At 35.6% G+C, this 23356-nt stretch overlaps 1 long non-coding RNA gene across 1 annotated transcript in view; it reads right to left on the bottom strand.

Moving 5' to 3' along the window:
* Positions 1–22553, bottom strand: part of LOC146729981 (uncharacterized) — a 73781-nt gene extending 51228 nt beyond the window's left edge. Inside the window, exon 1 of the long non-coding RNA XR_014927813.1 lies at positions 22465–22553. This is a non-coding gene — a long non-coding RNA (uncharacterized LOC146729981). The remainder of the gene's footprint in view (positions 1–22464) is intronic.
* Between the last annotated feature and the right edge of the window lie 803 nt (positions 22554–23356).

Here is a 23356-nt window from a genome sequence, read left to right as displayed (position 1 = left end):
ATAATAGCGATAAAATAATAGTTTTGAATTGCAAATTAATTCATGCATATCGTTGATAAACATGTATATGTATAAATATTTCACAGTATCTAGTGAAGTAAATAAAATTCATTGTTATGAATAATAATTAGTTTGCTTTCAACGATTACAATAATGTAATACTGGTGATAAAAAACATGCTGTCAAAATACAATAATTGTACATACAATGTAAACACGAATATCATGGTCAAAATAAAAGTATAACTTTCGATATATTTGCTGGTAGTTTTTGTATTTTATAAAATTCGAAGCATAAATGCGTGGACAGTTTTTTGAAATTCAAAATATTAGTTTTGAATTGCAAAGTATTTCATGCATATCGTTGATAGTATCTAGTGAAGTAAATAAATTCCATTGTTATAAATACTAATTTGTTTGCTTTCCACGATTTTCACGCCTAATTCAACCAAATATAAGGTAATACTAGTGATCAAAAGCATTGTGTCAAAACGTAATCATTGTTTATACAATGTAAATACGAACATCATAGTAAAATTAAAAGTATAATTTACTATATATTTGCTGTTAGTGTTTGCATTTGATAGAATTCGTAGCATAAACTTGTTCGAGCTTGGCTGGTGTGATTATAGTCGACAGCCTAGTAGAGCCAGGCCGTGTTATTGTTTGACACACAAATGAATGTGATAATATTGAAAACACAATCACTGTACACACAATGTGAAAACAAACATCATAGTCTTAATAAAGGCATAATATTCTATATAATTGTTGTTACTGTGTATAGAATTGAAGCATAGACGTGTTGACCGTTTTTGCAATGAAACTTGTTCTAGCTTGCCTGGTGTGATTGTAGTCAACAGTTCAATAGAGACAGGAGGTTAGAGGGGTCGTGTTAGCAGCACTATTATTTGATACACTTGAATATATGTTTACAATGAGACACACAAATAAACGTGTCATGTGACACCAGTGACACCAAGAAAAGTCATTCACCTATTCAATGCATATCCCTCAGCACCATGACCTACTTAACCACAGTTCAAATCGTCTTTTCATTGCTTTATGATCAATAAAGCCTGTGGCTAGTGGAGATTAACCGCAGTAATTTAATGGGTCAATTGACAGTTGGCATTGTGCTGCATTATACAGGGAACTCTAGTAAAAACCATATATAATTGTTCAGAATCACCAAATATTGAACTTTCCTGCACAATATAATTAATGCGTTACATAGTGCAACTGATTCAACTAATCTGTATTATTTACTACTGTTCATAACCATGTGTCGTGATGACTAACGGCAGACAAATATACTTTAAGAAACAGAGACGACGATTCGTTGATGAAGTTAGTTTGGATATCGAAAAAGTCAAAGCTACCGAACAGGACTATGTACAAGCGATGACCGCCGTGGGTAGAAGCAATGGCACATACTGCTCATCGCTGACCCAATAGTTATTGGTTTTGCTTCCCTTCAAGGAAGCACTCTAATCCAACTATACTTGACCAAATTGGGAACATTCACAGGAAAAATATACTATGGAAAATTTGTTTGCACTTTGCACAGATTGAAACATTTCTTGTCATTTCTTGTCATTTATTGTCAGTCCTGATTGTTATCTCTCCTGAAATTATCATTTCATTACAAATTATAAAGCATGAAAAATATAATAACAATGATATCACGAGAATACACCAACGTAATCACCCATACGCCAATCACCAAATTTCTTTTGTACATAGTATTCTAGCAATAGTATTACAATTATACAGGTTATATGCCATATTTTCCAAAGTTCTCACACATACCGGAATTCAGCCAATACATTGAAATATTACAGAATGAAAGTATTATGCACATGAATACGCCATAGACTTTTCTGAGAGGTGGTGATCAAGCACAAAACTACTGCGTCAACCTTCATTGTAAATATAAGATTGTTTTGATTTAAGACGAACACACCAATGTTAATGAATATTATAATGAGACCAAAGAGATGAGAATGATCAAAATCTGCCTAAACCAATTCTTGAGAGTTGTTGAATGTGGTTTATAGTACTGTCCAAAAATCTAATCATGGTGACATTATATGAAGAAGCGTACGTCGCGAAGAAAAAGTGTTTCAACTCAAACTCAATCCGTGATGGACGACAGAAGAGGAATTAGAACAGCCAAGGTGTCAACAATATCTAATAATAAAGAGTTGCGCTGAACGAATTGATTTATACCCGGGTTTACCTCTATGGTAGGGGATTCTTCATTTGTTTTATTGGCCCAAAATATTCACATTAATTGTACGATTTCAATTCTAACATTACTTAATTGAGAAATGTGAGTCAATTCCGGAACTGAATGTCTACGGAAAAGAAAAAAAAAACGAATCAGATGAATCAAGCCGAGGTGGCTTCAACCAAGTTCATATATTCACTATCGATATATTACATTAAACTGTATGCCGTGGTTCCAACTGTAGCAAAAAGTATTTCAAGACGTATTCACTGCTAAATATTCTTGGAAACATTAAATTGATAAACGTGTCCAAAAAGGGTTCAAACTACTAATTATGAATACATATCGAGTCGTTTAATATTAAACATTTTTGTGATTGAAGGACATCGATTTGACTATGGAAGTCTGAACTTTATGATCACTCACAGAAACCTGTTTAGTTGGAGCAATATTTGAGGCCATTCACACGTTTTACATGACATGAAAGACATTATTTTTATTGCAGTGAATGGATTTTTGTATAAATCTAAAACATTGTTCACCCTTTTACTACTAATACGGGTTACATGTGTGGGAACGTATCGACAAAATGATATACAGTATTAACGTTCATACGAATGAGTTGGTGATTTAGAAGTATTCAACCAGTAGTGACGACGATAAGATAATTAATATAAGCTACACTCTGGTGACACAGCAGTCTGTGATTAAAGACGTAATAAATGAGTCAATTATAAAGTTAATCCATCTGTATGCAGTGAAAGTCTCGTGTGAATTAGGAATTTCCATTGGATGATTTTTTAATAATAGTTAATAAATTTATTGACGCGAATTTATGGCAAATATAAATTAAATGTGGACATTTTCTTACTTGTGTGAATAGTGAAGTAAAAAAAAAATTTTGGTTTCACAGCTATTTTAAAAAGCCTCACAAAACATCTTCTGTGAACATTGAAAAAAATATTTTACCAAATAAATTTGTATTCGTATTAAAGTGAGACTATTTTCTGTAGACAAATGTGCTTTAACAATTGGTGTTTTAGATTGTAATGTGAGTGAGGCTATGTGTTAACAGTATATGAAAATATATGGTTAGTATTTTTTTAGAGATTAAGATAATGACTATAGCTATGGTGGCTAATTGTGGTGAGAGTAAAGTATTTTGAGAATTTTGACTAAATCATCCGACACTGTGTCACACGTGGCCTGGCCATTCAAAACCGGTGATGGTGTTAAATTCAACATTGTACTTTTATTTAATTTACTGTTCACAATTCACGCACTTTGAGACTCCCATAGTCAGAGTATATATTCTCAGCCATGTATTCGTGATGCCACTATGTCGTGTTGCACTGTATACTGCCCTCAATAGAATTTGTCAGGATACATGCATGGATTACAATTATATCACAATGTCTCATATACGAGAAGTGGGTAAATAGGGTATGGTAGGACATCATGGCAAAATGTATTCTATGAGACAGACTATAAAAGCTATAAAGCCCATAGCGTGTGTGATTTTTCAATGTGGCCTATCATTTAAATAACAAATACACAACCATACAATGTTAACCGGATTGAGGGAATAACAAAAAAACACTCCTCGTTATTACCAGTGTTTATTTCCAGTGAAAATATTGCATTGAAATGGCGTTTAAATGTAGTTTATCACTTATTGTTGGTGGTGTGTTAATCCTATGTGTTCCTGGTGGTGCATCGCCTGTTATCACTATTCAACCCGTGGACCGTTACGTTAATTTAACTGAGGGAAATAGCGAATACAGGACAAGATGGATGAATTGTTATATCACTAACTTAGAGATAGACGAGTTGGTGTCGTGGAAGAAAGACGGAATTGTCATCATCAGTTACAATAATCATGCAAGTGGTACTGTTTATAACATTGACAGATCACGATATTCAATAACCAACGATGTGTCTACACAGTTTTCATTGTCAATAACAGGCATTACTGAGTCTACAGCTGTATTCGACAGTGGACAATACCAATGTGTGGTGACTTTCAATAACAATGAGGTCATCGGATCTGACCTGGCTTACCTCCACGTATATGTTGAACCACAAACACGTACTCCTACTTGTCACACCAGTATGGAGCCGGGTGAAGAGGTAACAGAAGGTGATACTGTAATATTCACATGTACTAGTAAGTCTACAGGGTCACCACAAGTTGTTCACACGTGGTTTAAAAATACAACAGACGATAGCCATCTATATACATCCGCACCATCGGTAGTTGATGATATGCTTACAACAATGTACACATGGATAGCAGTAAAGAATTATAAAGATGTACTGTTTTACTGTCGAGCATCGAACATCCGCTGGAACTCTACTTACACTTGTCAAGTTGGCCAATTTGTGATTTTATCAAAGCCGGACGTAGTAGTTATGCCTGAATCCGTCGTACTAACTTCACAAAATAACATAATTTTCACGTGTAATGCATCTACTGAACCTGATCAGTACAGTTATACGTGGAAATATTATGACGTCGTTGTGGGGACGGGTTGGCCATTTTTACTAAGTGCAGATAGAACTGTCCTGGAGATCAACGGATTAGGCAGAGGTGAGAATGGCTACCATGTGATAACATGTGAGGTAACAAATTCCCATGGCATACTAGGTACTGCTACTGCTTATTTACACGTAGCATTTTCTAATCCTACCACCGACAATGATCGAACAACTCTTGTTCCTGCACAAACAGTGCAAGTGGCTACATCAGTTATACCGGCCTCAGATAGGAGTAGTCATGTAAACTCAATGTGTACATCATTTATTGATTCTGATAGTTCGCAAACACCCACCATGAAATTTAGTGTTGCACCCCAGACTGTACCGGAGACAGCTATAAAAATAGTTGTATTTTCAGTTGGCGGGGCAGTTGGAATAGTAATACTGATACTCCTGACAATATTTGTTGCAATTTGTGTGAAAAGCTCTCGTAGAAAACTTTCAAACCTCAAAGAACCTCAACAAAGTATGGAAAATGATTATGGCGAAATCGAGATGTGTGGGCATGATGGGACAGATATAGCAACGGAACAATCCTTCAGGGTGGATGTTAGTGATCAGACCGAAGTTGACGTAAGACGTGTTGATGCATCCTCGAAATATAATTATCTATGTTCAGGATTCGAGAGTTACAATAATGGCGTATATCGTGAACAGAAAACATCACTATGTGATTTAGGCCAGACAGTAAACAATGTAAACAATGAATCTAGGCGTAATAATGCTGAAGGTCTGACCTACGCTGACATCGACTTCAATGATACAATGGAGGTGAAAGGAACATTGAAAAGGGAGAGTGAAGAAGCAATGTACGCGGAAGTAAAAGTGTAATAATATTTTGATGTCAGATTCAGTGGGTGAAAACAATAAACAACCGTTGATTGTGATTTAGTAATGAAAAGCAACTATCGATAAACCTATCCTGCTATGTATATAGAATCTATGTATATATCATCCATAATATGGAGATGTTACTGCATGGGAGAACACATTATAACATAACCTTGCATAAAAATAACTGTCACGTACACTCCTGCTATATATGTATTTGAAAAAACCCATTGTGTTACTGTTTTAAACATGCAATTCTATAATTATTTGTTGTACATGTTATATTATGCGAATATTACATTTTGACCACTCGCTTCAGTTTAATACTCAGATATCTTTTAAGAAAATGAATAGGTTTTTTTTCATATATTAGAAACATTGATACTGATTGTACGACTTGTAAGATCTTTTTTTTAAAAATTTCATTAGATTTATTCATGTATTAAAAATGTTAAAATTACCCTGAAAATATAATACTTGTATGTGCATTTTTGTTAATATAAATACGTGTCAATATTATCATTGCTTAAATTGAATAATCTACCTGGACAATTTACAATATATGTTTTACTTGCGAATTGATGATGTATGATGCATTATTCAGTATATTGTTAATGCGTTGCTTCTCATTAAAAATATCAATAATTTACCTTTTTAACAGTGCCAAACATATACAAATCAGGTGACTATTCAATATTACTGTCTATATTTTGACTATAGGCCGTCACACTTGTTTTGTGTGCGTAATCGTGCGCACTGATTGGTTGACAAGAACCGGTTGTTCTCACCTGAAAAAAATAACGATGTTGTGCGCTGCTGCTGTAACTTAATATTTGTGAAGTGTTTATGTTAATAAAACCACTTATGAACAATGTTGCTGCGAAAAGCTGATCGACTTATTTTTTCTGTTACTGAAATGCATTGAAAAGTCATTCAAATAGTAAGCTTTATATATGCGGGTTGTCAAAACAAGCAGCCAATGTTCTCGTGACAGTGTTGATAATATTCACTTGGTTCACAACGAACTCGCATATCGTATTTTTTTGATTGAATGTGTTATTTTTGGTAATCGTGATTTTTTTCCACACTTTTATACCAATATATTTTTTGTTAGTATAATTATTCTACAAAGTGTTAACTTTCCTAACTTTTCTTTGCATGATAAACAACTGAATATAAAAAGACGATAATTTAGGAACAGCATATCTAAAACTAGAAATATCGATCAGAATTATAAAATATTTAAAAAAACAACAATATAAAATAGTATTGAAAATATTGTTATAAATGGTGAACGATTTCATGATTATTGTGAATTGAAATAATAAATAACAATTCCTTGACCAGTATTAAAAACATTACAAAATAAAACAGTGTAAGCAACAATTACTATCCACATCTTAGTCAATTAATTTGTTCTGCTGTGACCCCTGTCAGGTTTTTTGAAGATTTAACTGATTTGCTTATCCTCCCTCTAATATATTACCCTTCCCTCAACAACACTGTCTATGGTTTTTAAAATTAGGGGGACTTTCAGTCGTGTATTTATTTGTACATATATATGTTTCTGTCACGCAACCCGGTTGCCCTCGTAATCTGTATTCCTATCCACATTAACACTGATGTGTACTGTTGTAGAGTAATCTTTCTTTTAAAGATTGAATTAGATACATGACATCGCCAATATTAATATTATTTAGCCACTAAAACGACCACAAATATATCAATTCCCATTTTTCCGAATCAGCCAATGATGTGATAATTATGCCATGCGATGCCACCAATATCCGCTTCCAAATATGTAGAAATGATTAATTCTTAATGAATTTTTAAAATTACAATGGCCACCATTTGGCCACCTTGAATCCGACGATCCAACGAATGCATGTGAATGGCGCATATACTAAGTTTAAACATGATGGGTGAATGATTTTGTAACTACAATAATTTATACAAAATGGCCGCCAGTTTGAATTCAAATTAGAATACAAAATACATCACGGTTCCACTATATTTAACATATATCAAAATTGATTGATATCCAGTATTAAACGTCCCGGAATGGCAAAAATACTTGATTTTTCAATATGTTAAAAATTAAAATTGTCGCATTTTGGCTATGTTGAATGTGTTCATCAAACAAACACATGTGCATCTAAGTTATTATTTTTATTTTTCCCAAAACATTGTCCAATTTTAATACTCAAATTTAGCCCACAGTGATCATTCTCCTAACATATCATTGTGATAACCCAATGCAATGGGAAGGAGCACAATACCATTTGGTGAGTAACCCAATGCAATGGGAAGGAGCACAATACCATTTGGTGAGTAACGCAATGCAATGGGATGGGGTACATTACCATTTGGTGAGTAACCCAATGCAATGGGAAGGAGCACAATACCATTTGGTGAGTAACGCAATGCAATGGGATGGGGTACATTATCATTTGGTGAGTAACCCAATGCAATGGGAAGGAGCATACTACCATTTGGTGAGTAACCCAATGCAATGGAAAGGAGCACAATACCATTTGGTGAGTAACCAAGTGCAATTGGAAGAAGCACAATACCATTTGGTGAGTAACCCGTGCAATAGGAAGAGGTGGAGTACGATTTGATGAGTAACCACCGGCAATGGGATACAGTAACATTTACTGAGTCTGCTTTTGCAATGGAAAAAAGCACAGTATAATTGTGTGGAGTAACCCAATGCAATGGGAAGGAGCACAATACCATTTGGTGAGTAACCCAATGTAATGGGAAGTAGCATATTACTATTTGGTGTGTAACCCGTGCAGTGGGAAAGAGCACATTACCATTAATTTGGTGAGTAACGCAATGCAATGGGAAGGGGTACATTACCATTTGGTGAGTAACCCAATGCAATGGGAAGGAGCATGCTACCATTTGGTGAGTAACCCAATGCAATGGGAAGGAGCACAATACCATTTGGTGAGTAACCCAATGTAATGGGAAGGAGCATATCACTATTTGGTGTGTAATCCGTGCAATGGGAAAGAGCACTTTACCATTAATTTGGTGTGTAACCACCGGCAATGGGATACAGTAACATTTACTGAGTCACCTTTTGCAATGGAAAAAAGCACAGTATAATTGTGTGGAGTAACCCTAAGCAATGGGTTGGAGCACAATACCATTTGGTAAGTCACCCCATGCAATGCAAAGCGCCTCCATGCCATTTTGTTAGTAACCCCATGCAATGGGAAGGAGCGCAGTACCATTTGTTGACTAATCACTTGCAATAGGAATTGGCTGGTTAATATTTGGTGAGTAACCACCTGCAATTCAAAGTTGCTTTGTGTCATTTGGTTAGTAACCCCATGCAATGGGAAGGAGCACAGTACCATTCGACGAGTAACCAGTTGACGAGATATAAACATTAGACATTAGACCAAATACAAATACAGGCATCATAAATGACACACACTTGTGATGTATTTTGAATTCAGTATCATTCATTGCGTGACTTTCAACAACAGGCAAAACATATGTCATTATACACTTGAGGTAAAAAAAACTGTGTTCGCTAAATAAAATAATTTGTATTTGTGGCACTTCTCTGTAGGCATACATACTATATAGGTAATGCTGGCATTTACTTGATGATATATAAAAATGAATCTTGGACAATAGTCAAAATATTGTTGGTTAGTAACGTTCAACCTAATATTGAACATGTTGAACAAAGTTAATAAATTAGAAACAAGCGGCGGCATAGTAATGACAATGAAATTGTAAGACGTTATACATTTTTAAGGACTGAAACATGTGAAAGGAAGTTGCTTTTGAACTCTAAATAAAATCGCCAAAACAGACAACAAATTTAGTACATGACAATAAAATTTAGGTCACAAGTGTCTAGCAACATTGTACCTCAAAACTGTCATGTTGGAGGGTAGTACAGACTCTTGTATTATCTCTATTCTAGGTTTATCTGCAAGACATCAATGTCAACAAGTCGCGATTTAGGTATGTGAAAAATACAAGACCATACACTTGGAATGATAGTCTATTGGGACCGAATCTTAATGGTGATTCAGAGAAATGGAAAATTTTGAAAAAAAAAAAAACATTTTAAAAATTAATAGAATGACAAGGAGAAATCTCAGCATTTGCAATTTCTTTAGAGAAAGGGCTCATCAATTATTAACCACGATCATATGAAAAATTCTGCTTACAACTATTCCAAGATTGAATTTGGATTATAAGACCTAGAATCGCTACTTTGTGTTTAGTACTAAGCTCCTTTGTTAGGTACAACAGCAAATATTTCGTTGGTGGGATTTCCTGTGATGTGTCAATGCATGAACAGCTCTTCTTGAACTGTGTTTTACTCCCTATTAATTTGGTCAAAGGTTAACAACAATTTCTAAATACCTTTTTATAATACTCGGGAATGGTGAATGTTACTTTAATAAGTAAAAGTCAATTCAATATACCACTAAATTATAAGGAAAATGAAGGTCATCAGTACATAGATTCCAGTCATTTTGTGGCAACTGTATTGTATTAACAATTACATACACGCCCCATGCACGCCGGCCATGCATACATCGACCCACATGTTTTTACTCATTTCAGGTGAAATTAAAATCGTCCAAAATAAAACAGTATTTAAGTATTTGAATGAAGCAGCAGCACAGAATATGCTAATAATTTCCACAAACGGGGAGATATTGTGGTGGAAATGATAGACTAAATCAGGCTATACACATTACAGGAATTATTTAAAATAATTTGTTCTGCCAGTCGTGCCGATTACTTTACTCAATTGATGTGTTATTAATTTATGTTGTCGTTTAGAATCACGACACCCAGGCACATTGTGATGTCTCCACATGTTGTCTCTAACCTGCACGACGAAGCATCGTGTCATATCACTTATCTACACTATAGTGTTATGAATCTGTTTTACCAATTGTATTGTACGGATTGTGTGTATATGGCACGACAGAACAGGGGAGCTATGCACATCTTGTCGTAAACTGTGTTTTTTTTCAATTGCAATGTATTATTTAAATGGAAGCCACAAAACAAAAATATTTTTTTTTTACATTGAAAATGTGGTAAATTTTAACAAGGATTTTTTTAAAAACGCCACATAAAAAATATATTCCATTTTACATGGCGTATCCAAAATTCAATATGATGTGTCATACACTGTTTATTTTTAAGTCATTTAGCTGATTTTTTTCGTAGCGGAAAACAAGCGCACACGCGATCGTAAAAGGGAGGATAATCGGTCTTCGTCGGTGGCAGCGCTGTTAAATATTCCTCAGGTTCCCATCCATTTGTACAGGTAGTGACAAGACCAATATTCTTAAATATTCCGTCAACTGTACTACCTTCTGGTATAGTTGTTTTCAAATAATTATATGAGAATTTTGGAAACGTAACGCAGTCAAAATCATAAAAAGATTGATGGTTATTCAAATAGGAAAACAAAAGACTACAGCATGTGTATAGCGCTCTATTTTGTTTTATCCAGGTATGTTAAGACAAATTAATAATAGTAAGACAGGAAACTAATATTATAAATATAGTATGTGTATGACCCCATCCTTTATGACTATATTCCAACAGAGTGGAAATAGTGTCACTAAATTAGTTACAATTCACTGGAGTTATTATATGAGTGTGGGGTGTAGAGTGACGTGAAAAAAAAATAGTATTACCGCAATCTGTGCATTTGTACAGTGTAAATTAGAAATACCCATTCTATGTTTATGATATTTGAACATTTTACATATTACATTTTTCGACGAATTTCTGCCGGAATTACTGGCCCAGGTTAAATATCAATCTAGCATCTACGCACTATAATTACTAATTTTAAAGCCTCTCATGATACCGTCACTGGTTAATATCGTTAGTAGCTCACGAATAGACCATTTTCCGTTCACTGCGTGAATCACGCGTTATGCGGGAAATCGAACGTAAAAACAAGACAAACAAAGTATATAGCGTCGTAATGGCGTCAAACATCGCGTGGTATTCGACAAACGCGAAGTATTTTGGGGGACATTTCCATGCATAATAATGTGCTGCCCACATTTCATGATAGACAATTTCGATTAAGTAAGAGTATTCGGAAGCAATATTCCTCTGTCGAAGATTGGCCGGTCGATATGAGTTACGAAATAACGAAATTCTAGTTCAAAATCAAATCGTTCGACTTTTGCAGCAGACGTTCGACGCGCGTCTTTCATACATCTCGGAAAATGTACGGAAAATCACCTATACATGTTTATTATAAAGCAGGGCAGCTGATTTTTATTTTTTATTTTATTTTGGATTCCATATAGCATCATTTATTTTATTTTATTTTGTATATAATACAGATATATTATAACAGTTTCAAAGTCCAGGACAGAATGACGTGTAGGTGTTATGAATTAAAACAATCTGCTTCCCAAGTTTCTAGCAGGTAATTCATTATTTTTTTCTTCAGAACGTAATCTTGTTGTTTATAATTTTGAAACGCCCTAACAAATGCTTTAACGACTTCATGATCAAATTGAACACAAGTAACATATTTAATTAACACATGCCACCATCATTATTTCAATTATTTTTTTCTGGGTAATCCCATAAAAATACGTATTTGTCCAACCATCATAAAATATTGCCCAGAAATTAGTAACACTGATTAGAATGTGTCTTGTGTGATAATTACACGATATAACAAAGAATGGGTAGACGTAGCACCATGTCATATTATTGTTTGTCATCTGACCACCGAAGAAAGACTATCACCGTCTCCTCTACATTTTCGCAAAGTTCTTTTTAATGATGCGCGGACTGTGGTGCAACAAGGAGTATTCGTTTATGCCAAGGAGACTTGCATTTGTGACGATCATGCGAATCTAAACGTTTCCCTCGTCCCGAGAAGACAGGCAAAGGTGAAGACAAAGGCAAGGTGGCGGACAACAGTGATGAGTTACCACATACCAGTATAGAAGACAGACTTGATTCATTATGCAAAAAGGTAGACAAATTATCAACTATGCAAACTACACTGTGTGAAGTGCAAAAGTCCGTGAACTTCATGAACTCTTTCTTCGAAGAATTTAAAACAGAGATGAATGCATTACACAAGGAAAACAAATCACTACGAGAACAACTTATCACAACAGAGCGCATATTACACAATGCTCAGAATGAAATTAAATCCCTGCAACAGTACACCAGACGTAACAACCTAATAATCCAGGGAATACCAAAAAATGAAGATAAAATCACTGACAACATAGTCGTCCAAGTAGCCGAAGCCGTGGAGGTGCATGTTTCCGAACATGACATCGACATCAGCCATCGACTTCCACGTTATCGTAAGCAAGCAACATCAAACATAATCGTCCGTTTCACACGTCGGACACAAACAACAAAGTATACATAAATGTATCTAAGTATCTCTGGACTGATAATATAAAGATCTTAGTGCGAGTCGGGATCGCTCGCTGTGAAAATCTCGTCCTTGCAAGATGTCCAACGTATATCTTAACCTACTAAGGTAACATCAGTGATAACACCCTAGAGAAAGTTCCCAAGGTGGGGCTGTAGCTTTATACATTCACAGCTCTCTATCATTCAATCACAATAATAATATTCAAATTAAGCATTGTGAATCGATCTTTGTGGAATCCATGGTCAATAACAATAGACTCGTCATAGGCGTCAACTACCGAAAACCTAACACCTCTTATCATGAATACCTTGACAGTTTAGAAGCATGCCTATCCCAGTTGTCAGCTAGTGGTAAAGAGTGTATCATCCTTGGTGACGTCAACATTGACACTGCACATAATACCACACCTGTTACTAACTTTCTCACCCTTTCAATGCTTATAATTTCACCCATATAATCGTCACTGCTACTCAGGTTCTTCAACAATCCAGCACAACAATCGACCATTTAGTGACAAATATCACTGGTCACTTTATTGAAAGTGGCACGATCCTAACGGACATTAGTGATCATTATCCAATTGTTGGTATCCTTAAAAATTGAAAATATGTTTTTAGATAAAAAAACGATATTTACAAATACGACTTCCAAAACTTTAATTCAGAGGCCTTCTTGGTCGATTTAAGCACTACTTCATGGCGATCTGTTTATGAATGCTCTAATCCGAATACTGCGTATGCAGAATGCTATGTTAAATTCAGTAATGTTTATATGAAGCATCTTAAACAGAAAAAAATTATTCATTAAAATTCATTAAGTTGCTAAAGTCGGCTAAAAAGTCTTACTACTCAAATAAATTTGTTGTTACCGGCGGGAACACAAATAAAACATGGCAGGTTATAAAAAGCTGAAACTTAAGCTAAAACAGATGTATAACATATCTGGTGAGGATAGAAGGAAGCCAAGGTATGATGTCAATTTCCTAAATGATACAAAGATTAGAGAGAAATTCAAACTAACCTTAGCCAATAGATAATAATCTCTCCTTGATCTGCAAAATGATGATGATGAGACCCGAAGCATCCAAACCCACTGGAATGTGATTAAGGGGGCAATAAGCACAACATATGATGAGACAATGGGCAGAAAAAGGACACAAAAGAAAGAGTGCATATCTGCTGCAAAATCCAAGGAAGGAAGGAAAAGAAAGCAGCAATTAACAATAGCAAAACGAGAGCATCAAAATCAAAAGCTCAGGAAAATTATACGGCTGCAAATAAAGAAGTTAAGAGAAGTGTCAAAGCAGACAAACAAAACTTTGTAGAAAGTCTAGCCAAACAAGCAGATGATGCTCTGGCAAAGAGAAACATAAAGGAGCTGTACGAAATCACAAGGAAGCTTGCAGGCAAATGCAGGCAAACAGACAGATCTATTAAAGACCAGGATAGCAATACAATACTTGTAGAGGACAAACAGCTCTGTAGATGGGCTGAACACTTTGAAGAATTGCTCAACAGACCTGCACATGTCAATACACCTACCATACCTGAGGCTGACACTGACCTGCCCATTAACTGTGACAAACCTACCAAAGCAGAGATCGGGAAAGCTATAAATCAACTGAAAAATGGTAAGGCATCAGGCCCTGAAGATATTCCAGCAGAGGCACTGAAGGCAGACCTGGACTTTTCAGTAGAGTTACTATACACTTTGTTTGAGAAGATTTGGGAACAGGAAGAAATCACGGCAGAGTGGAAAGAGGGCCACCTGATCAAAATTCCAAAGAAAGGAGACCGCAGTCAGTGTTCCAACTACAGAGGGATCACACATCTTCCAGTACCAGGAAAGGTCTTCAATAGGGTTATACTTGAGAGATTGAAAGGACCGGTTGACCAACAACTGCGTGACCACCAGGCAGGCTTCCGTAAAGACAGATCATGTACTGATCACATTGCTACACTGATGATCATAGTTGAACAGTCCATAGAGTGGAACTCCTCTCTGAACATCAATTTTGTGGACTATCTGAAAGCCTTTGACAGTGTAGACAGAGAGCCACTTTGAAAGCTGCTTAGACACTACGGGGTCGCTTGAAGTTTGTCAGAATGATTCGTAACTCATATGAGGGAATGACATGCAGGGTAGTACATAGAGGAAAGCTGACAGATAGCTTTGAAGTGAAGACAGGTGTCAGACAAGGCTGCCTACTGCCTACTCTCACCATCTTTATTCTTGCTGGTCATTGACTGGATTATGAAAAAAGTGACAAATGACAAAAATGGTATTCAGTGGGCACTATGGACACAGCTTGAAGACCTGTACTTCGCTGATGACATTCCCCTCCTGTCCCATAACCACAAGCAGATGCAAGATAAAACCACCAAATTAGCAACAACTTCTGCCACATTTGGTCTAATCATTCACCAGGATAAGACAAAGGGCATGAAAGTGAATACTGTGAAAGAGGACCCGATCAGACTAAGTGGTACACCCTTGACGAGGTGGAGTCCTTCACTTACCTTGGAAGTGTTGTGGATAAACAGGGTGGAGCGGATGCTGATGTCAAAACCCGGAATGGCAAAGCAAGAGCTGCATTCTTCCAACTAAGGAACATTTGGAACTCCAGAACAATAGAAAGACACACCAAGCTTCGTTTTTTTAATACAAATGTTAAGTCTGTTCTGTTATATGGAGCAGAAAACCTGGCGTACCACAAAGGCAACAACCCACAAAGTGCAGACCTTTGTAAACAGATGCCTGCGGACAATCCTAAAAATGTATTGGCCCGATAAGATCAGCAACTTTGAGCTCTGGAAGCAAACCAGGCAGCTTCCCATGGAGGAAGAGATCTTGCAGAGGAGATGGGGTTGGATTGGCCACACTTTGCGTAAGCAACCATCCAACATCACCAGACAAGCCTTGACATGGAATCCACAAGCAAAGCGGAAACGAGGAAGGCCAAAAAACACCTGGCGGAAGGACCTCAACGATGATGTTAGGCGCCCAAGATCCACCTGGGCACAGCTTGAGACTGCAGCACAGGATCGCGCACGCTGGAAAACTGTCATCGATGGCCTATGTTCCAGGAGGGGCGAAAGGCCAAAGTGTGTAAGTGTAAGGTTATAAATAAGGTCCTAAATCAAGCAAAAACAAATTAACTTAAATGCATCCAACAACAAAACCTTAACAAAGAGTTCTGATATAGGCGAGGAATTTAATGAATATTTCACAAATATTGGTCCGAGCCTTGCCGCTAGTATAACGAACACGGAAGCATATATATACGGGTCAAATTAACTCGTTATTTTTTTACCCTGTAAGTGAGTCCGAAGTTTTCAATCAAATCAAATCTCTTAATCACAATAAATCGGCAGGACATGACAAAATATACCCTAAAACATAAATTCATTCAGCTAACATTATTGCCCGACCCATTGCTCACATTATCAATTGTTTGTTGAGCCGAGGTGTTTTTCCTGATGACTTAAAAATTGCTAAGATTACACCCATTTACAAAAAAAGTACTGCAGCAGAGGCCAGTAACTATCGTCCTGTTTCAATCCTACCAAACTTAGCAGAATATTTGAATCGATTGTGAATAAGAAATTTATAAATTTTCTTGAAAAAATTCACATACTTTCAAACACGCAATTTGGCTTCCGCAAAAAACATAACACTAAACTCGCCCTAGCTGACCTGATCACCAACATCGCCGATAACATGGACACTGGCTGCATTACTTTCGGAATTTGTATTGATCTGAAAAAAGCATTCGATACAATTAATCACAAAATCTTTCTCCACAAACTGTATGGTATTATGGTATCAGAGGTCTTCCGTTACAATGGTTTGAAAACTACCTTTCCAATCATCAATATTGATAACACACTATCTTCTTTCAAAGAAATAAAGTGTGGTGTTTCACAAGGATTGATTTTAGGCCCTATTTTATTTCTAGTTTATATCAATGATATTATGAATTCCAGCAATGTTTTCGATTTCCGTCTTTTTGCAGACGTTGCAACTCTGTTAAAATCAGTCAAAAATAACACAAATTTATTTCTCTGACATTAAGGACGAATTCAAGAAAATCTGTGAATGGTGTAATGCCAAACAACTTACTATTAACACACAGAGAACAAACTATATGATTATAAAGTCACCACAAAGAACAGTTACTAAAGAGGGCAGTTTGGTCATTAATGGATCACCAATAGAGGGTGTTTGTTCCACACAGTGTTTAAGCGTGACAATTGACTGTAATTTAACGTGGAAACCTCATATAGATTTACTAACTAAATTAATTTCCAGGAAAGTGGGTATTATCTCACAGATTCGACATTATGTTCAATTTTCCTTCTTCTGTATAATTCCTTAATACTTCCCCATATTTCTTACTGTTTAGAGATTTGTGGAAACACATACTCGTCTTTCCTTGAACCATTCTTGCGCCTCCAGAAAAAAGTCGTACGTCTCATCACATTCTCCGACATTCATGCTCACACTACCTCCTTGTTTGAAAAACTTGGAATATTAGATGTTTACAAGTTATGTAAGCTTCAAACATTTGTTTTTGACCAAAAAAATAGTCGTTTTGCACATACAATAAATCATTATCTAGACCAAATATCCCACAATTACAATAGCAATGGCTGTTAGTTGTTATATCCCCACAGATTATGTATATTATTTTCTAAGTTTATTGTTACTGTTCTGACTTTGTAAGATTATGTGTTTTTTTCTCAAACTCAATTTATTTTCTTTCATCTCTTTTGTTGATTTAAGACTTCAGTCTATTCAATTATTTATAAAACTATGTACTTGTATATAACTTATTAATATTATTATTTACTATTTATTTTGTTCATTCTTTACAAAGGGTCAGGGACTATACTAGTTCTTGGGAACTATTTCCGTGATCCTCACTATAAGCAATTTATATAAATATCTAAAAATATATATATTTAAAATTCAAATTATACACTTATTTACTTACTTTTATTTACTCATTTGTTTATATATCAACTTCATTTGTATATTATTAGCTGTATATATGTTTTATAGTGAAATAAACTTCATTCATTCATTCAGTCATTCAGTCAGTCAGTCAGTCAGTCAGTCAGTCAGTCAGTCAGTCAGTCAGTCAGTTTGTATTACTGAACACAGCTATAGTGTTATTCTGTTCTACCAAATATAGTATGGGCTGTATATATATGTTTTGTTCAAATAGCAGAAAAACACAAGAGATGGAGATGGGCATATTCAGTCGTAATCTGTGGTTTTCCAATTTGCATCCCAACTGACTCATTTCCCCTATTATTTTAAATTGAATTGCATTATTATAAAAGAATGCAATTTAATTAGAACCAATTAGAGTGAAAATAAGTTAAACAAACCCTAAACCTAATTTCTAGATTTGTATTTTATGAAAATGCAATTCAATATTAAGACAATTAGAGCCAACAAAACTTAAACCTAATTTCTGGCTGTGGATGTTTTAAAATGTAATTCGATATTATACTAAAATATTAGAAAAATGAGGGTCGTCACTAATTTTGTGAGGACTGTGGTGTAATGGATATTCTAACCAATACAGTCGCACCACTTCCAGCCTGGCGTCACACACACCCATCCATCCTCAATTTATTTCTGCATTCCAAATGAAATTTGAATCATCTACAGGGGAACAGTATGTAATTATTTGAATGAACCGCCAGAACAAATAATTAGTACCCGAAAGTCACCATGTCATATAATTAGTTTCACTATTACTCGCTAGGACAAACAATTAGTACTCTGAAAGTCACAGGGGCATAAGATCACTGGAAGCGACAAAGGATATATACAATGTGTAACCTTTTAATTCACAAGGGCGTATAACTGATACCCTGAAATAACCAGAGCATATAATTAGTAGGTTCGAAAATCACCAGGACATATAATAAGTAACATTGAAAGTCACCAGTACATATAACTAGTGCCACAGAAAGCCACCAGGGCATATAATGAGTAGCTTGAAAGAAACCAGGACATACAATAAGTAACATTGAAAGTCACCAGGACATATAATTAGTAACATTGAAAGTCACCAGGACATATAATAAGTAACATTGAAAGTCACCAGGACATATAATAAGTAACATTGAAAGTCACCAGGACATATAATAAGTAACATTGAAAGTCACCAGGATATATAATGAGTACCATTGAAAGTCACCATGACATATAATAAGTAACATTGAAAGTCACCAGGACATATAATGAGTACCTTGAAAGAAACCAGGACATACAATAAGTAACATTGAAATCCACCAGGACATATAATGAGTACCATTGAAAGTCACCAGGACATATAATAAGTACCATTGAAAGTCACCAGGACATATAATTAGTACCTTGAAAGAAACCAGGACATACAATAAGTAATATTGAAAGTCACCAGGACATATAGTTAGTACCTTGAAAGAAACAAGGACATACAATAAGTAACATTGAAAGCCACCAGGACATATAATGAGTACCATTGAAAGTCACCAGGACATATAATAAGTAACATTGAAAGTAACCAGGACATACAATTAGTACCCTGAAAATTCCCAGGACAAATAATTAGTACCATTAGCGTATAGTTTGTACCTCTTAAAGTCACAAGGGCATATAATAAATAAATAGAAGCCTCCAGGTCATATAAATATTACAATGAAAGTCACAAGAGCATATCGTTGGTACACGATGGGTGCCACCAGGCCATATAATTAGTTCCAAGACTACCCGCCAGGGAAAATGATTTGTACTATGAAAGTCACTATGGCAAAAAATCATTACGCCTGGACGTCACCATTACAGATATTTGGTACCCCTTAAAAGCACAGGGACAAATAAATATTATGCTGACAGTCAGATTGGCTAATAATTAGTACCCCTGAAAGTCACCAGGGCATATGATTGGTACCTCTTAAAACACCAGGGCACGTAATTAGTACTCCTGGAAGTGACAACAATAAATAATTAGTACCCCTAAAAGCACCAAGGTATGTAATTAGTACCCTGAATATCACTAGGTCATATAATTAAAACTCCTGTGAGACACAGGGGCATACAATTAGTTTTCCTCGTAGTCACAATGGCAAATAATTAGTAGCCTGATAATCACCAGGGCATATAGTTTGTATGCCTGAAAGTCAGTACCCTGAAAGTCAGTACCCTGAAAGTCAGAACCCTGAAAGTCACAAGGGCATACACATTTCTACCCATACAAGGAAGTCAGTCACTAGGGCATATAAGTATTACTTTTGATAGTCACCAGGGGCTATTATTAATATCCCTGTATGCCATCAGGGCAAATATTTAGAATTCTAAAAATCACCATAACATATAGTTAATACTCTGTGAAGTCATCGAAGCATATTTTAGTACCACTGAAAATCACCAGGGCATGTAATTGGTACACTTTGAAGACCCAGAAAAACAATTATTACGCTGAAAGTACCCAGGACGTATATTTTAAACCTCTATATGTCCCAGAGCATAAAATAGTACCCCTGTCACCAGGGCATGGAATTGGAATTAGTTCCACTGAAAATCATCAGGCCATAAAACAAGTACCAATATAAGTCACTATGGCATACAACTAATGCCATGAAATAGCCAAGGCATATAATTAATCCCCCTGTAAGTCACTAGGGCATATAAGTATAACCCTGGTTGTTACCTGGGTACATATTATTACCCCAGTCACCAGGGGCTATTATTAATATCCATGTATACCACCGAGGCATATAACTAGTAACCTGCATAACAAACTTGTGAGTGCAAAATAAAAAGGTTTACAATCTACTTACAAACTATATGTTAGAATACCAGAGCAACTGACCCAAACCACCTGACAACCATGTTCTCTCATATTATGCTAACGCCTATGTAAAGAGTTATTTCTCTCCAATCCTATATCTTGATTACCGGTTAATACCGTTAATCGTTAATCTCATTAATAAATGTATTCTATAAAGCAGGGCAGCTGATTGTTATTCGATTTGAATTTCTTATAAAGTGCTATTTATTTTATTTTATTACATATAACAGCTATAGTATTACAGATTCAAAGCAATCCTAGGTGGTGTGAAATAAATCAAAATTCCAATCTGTTTCACAAGGTTCTGGCAGATATAATTAATTTTATTTTAAATTCTTATGTTTGCTTTTTTAGAGTTCACTTTGAACAGCTGTAATCAATGTTCAACCGATCCATGTTTCAATTGATATTTTTTTCTGGACAGTTCCTTAAAAATGTCCAATCTGTCCAACCATCAAACAATATTACCAATGTGAAGCAAAATATTACTAATTTAGTATAACTGATTTGTATTTTGTGTCCGTGTTATTAGAATATTAGGATAGAAGAAACGATCACCACGCTGTCTCTATCCTGCACGACGAAGCATCGTGTCATATTACTTATCTACACTATGGCGTTATGAATCTGTTTTACTAGTTGTATTGTATGGACTGTACAGTTGTTTTGTCCAAATATCACGATAAAACAAGGGATATATGCCCATCCTGTCGTAATGTGTGTTTCTCCAATTTACATTAGTATAAAAGAGTTCAATTTAATTAGAGCTAATGAGAGTGAAATAAGGTAAAAAAAAAACTAAAATTTCTTGAATTCAACAAACCCGAAACTTAATTTCTAAAAGTTTATATTTTTGAAAATGCAATTCAATATTAAACTAAAATATCATGGAAATGAGAATCATCAATTGAAAACTTTTAGTCATTTTGAGGGAACTGTGATGTTATGAAAGTTTTAACAATTACACACACTCCATCCCCGACAGCCACACACACATCCAACCACATTTATTATCTGTATTTCAGGTGAAATTAAAATCACTCACATAGAACAGTATGCAATTATTTGAATGAAGCAGCAACACAGTAATATGCAAATAATTTCTTCAAAATGGGGGAATATTTTGTAGTAATGAAAGATTAATTCAGACTACACAAAATAGAGGAGTAATTTAAAATGCTTAAAATGAAATGCCAGACATAGCGATTTTTCTAATTGAAGAGTTGTCAGTTTATTTTCCCTATTATAATGTGGGCTGTTTTTCTTTTGTTCAAATGATAATGTGGGCTGGCAATTTTCATTAATACATATTTTGATTCAACAATTTGCCAAACGTCCCCACTCTCATTCCCGACTCACATGCACACCTATGAACTCCACAGAATAAAAAAATATTCCCAGTCTTGGCATAGACCCCCCCCCCACTAAAACCCCAGAAAACACGTGTATCCGTTGTAGATACAACAAAACTGAAATGTCTGTTAATCAACATCGAACTCTCAACGATTCGGACAAAGTTGATTCAGGCATAATAGGTGTCAATTACAATTACAAAATTCCTCCTTTGTTGGGTTTTTACCTGAATCGATGTCGATCCACTTTGCGTTTGTCCTGGACGTTATGATATGCTTGTTGCGCTGATGTAGCAAGGGATGCACATAGCTCCTAACCTGGCAGTTATAAAAACACTCTGTTAATGTCACGTGGTTGTTTTTCTCTCACACTTTCAGTGCTGGCGCTGTTTAAAACTTCGCTTCTGAGTGGGTGGGATCTACTGCATTTCCTTCAATTGCCGATTTTTTCATTAATTGCTGGATCATTTCTATTCAGATTGGTGATGTTTTCTGAAGGAATCGTTGAGAGAGAATGATTTTTTTCTAACGGTCTCACCACCTGCATGGTGCATCACGTAGGCTGTCAACATACTGGGCCCAGGCATCATCTTCTTAGACTCCAACCATGGGGGCTAATACACATATGGCTTACGGAGGCCAATATATATAACTTTAGGTTTCATTCTACGTTTAACATACAATAAAGTGGGGATCTGCCTACATTTTGTTCAGATCAGTAGGTATAGGCCAACTCATTTAGGCTGTAGACGTTAATTAATAGCTGTATAAATTGTTCCCACATCAATGGTGAATTCCGAACTTTCTGTTAGGTATTGTTGGTTTTCAACTTCTTAATTGCCCGATTTTATGCTTCTTTGGAGTTGCTGCACATAGTCTTGATAGATTAGAGCCTGGTGTTTTAAACCTAGTAAGTATCCAGAATTGATTATTTCTCACTGCCTTAGCACAAATCCCACATAATGTCTAGGAGGCCTGAGATAATGACTATTTCCAAAAAGAATTAGAAGTGATAAGTGAGCAAGTGATAAGCTATTCCAATCCATCAGATGAAACTGAGGAGAGCAACAAACGAATAACATGACTAATACAATAACTGTGAGGGTGAAAACAAGAAAT

The sequence above is a fragment of the Saccoglossus kowalevskii genome, chromosome 20 (assembly GCF_978046115.1).
Source record: "Saccoglossus kowalevskii chromosome 20, keSacKowa6.1, whole genome shotgun sequence".
Taxonomy (NCBI): domain Eukaryota; kingdom Metazoa; phylum Hemichordata; class Enteropneusta; family Harrimaniidae; genus Saccoglossus; species Saccoglossus kowalevskii.
This window is presented reverse-complemented; position numbering and strand designations above follow the sequence as displayed.